Here is a 225-nt window from a genome sequence, read left to right as displayed (position 1 = left end):
TCGCTGATTCAAGACACGGCTCCATTCCGGAAGCTATACCTAGACATCGTATATGTTCTTCTTTACATGTAAATTGTATAAGTTTCTATAAAAATTTTTAAGCATCAAGCGATGTAGTTTAAATGTAAAAAATAATGTAATACTATACTCGCATATTATGTACAAAGTGAGTATAATTTCTTATAGTGACTTTAATTTTTATGATTATACGTCAATTGGCACTTG

The sequence above is a fragment of the Odontomachus brunneus genome, unplaced genomic scaffold (genome assembly GCF_010583005.1).
Source record: "Odontomachus brunneus isolate Ranch 3 - 2012 unplaced genomic scaffold, Obru_v1 Obru_scaffold_048, whole genome shotgun sequence".
In the NCBI taxonomy this organism is placed as follows: domain Eukaryota; kingdom Metazoa; phylum Arthropoda; class Insecta; order Hymenoptera; family Formicidae; genus Odontomachus; species Odontomachus brunneus.
The sequence above is the reverse complement of the archived record's forward strand: the minus strand, read 5'-3'. Positions refer to the sequence as shown.